Source organism: Corvus brachyrhynchos, unplaced genomic scaffold (assembly GCF_000691975.1).
Source record: "Corvus brachyrhynchos isolate BGI_N302 unplaced genomic scaffold, ASM69197v1 scaffold542, whole genome shotgun sequence".
Classification (NCBI taxonomy): Eukaryota; Metazoa; Chordata; class Aves; order Passeriformes; family Corvidae; genus Corvus; species Corvus brachyrhynchos.
Window position 1 is genome coordinate 470,484 of NW_008236766.1, and position 334 is coordinate 470,817.

The window sequence follows — 334 nt, forward strand, 5'->3', positions numbered from 1 at the left end:
GTCGCTTATGGTCCATACTAAAAAGGTCAGGGAAAAATGCAGTTGTGGAGGACCACTCTGCTGCTGAAGAGAAAGTAAAAGGAATCTTCTAAAAATTCAGGACATTCAGGAAATTATATTTTCCTTTTTTTTTCCTGTCATATTTTTCTGGAAGTGACATCAAGTTTTTGTAAATAGGAGTTGTCTCTCATGTCCCTGGCTATGTTATGGATGTGTGCCATGAGGTACTGTACCGTGGCTCCAGTAGCACCATGACAGTGGTGTCTTTTTTTAAAATCCAGAAAGGGCGTGAGTGCTCCAAAAGTTTCTTTTTACATTTAAGAATCATTCCGAG

At 39.2% G+C, this 334-nt stretch overlaps 1 protein-coding gene across 7 annotated transcripts in view; it reads left to right on the forward strand.

Moving 5' to 3' along the window:
• The window catches only part of TUB (tubby bipartite transcription factor), a 147,119-nt gene that overhangs the window by 134,983 nt on the left and 11,802 nt on the right, over positions 1–334 (forward strand). For 6 of the 7 annotated variants that reach the window (XM_017727350.1, XM_017727353.1, XM_017727351.1 and 3 more), the window contains one exon: positions 1–70. This exon is cut by the window's left edge and continues 211 nt beyond it. The exons of the other annotated variant lie outside the window; for it this stretch is intronic. The gene's annotated coding sequence lies outside the window, so the exon portion shown is untranslated. Of the gene's footprint in view, positions 71–334 lie in introns of those variants that run through there. 7 annotated transcript variants of the gene reach the window in all.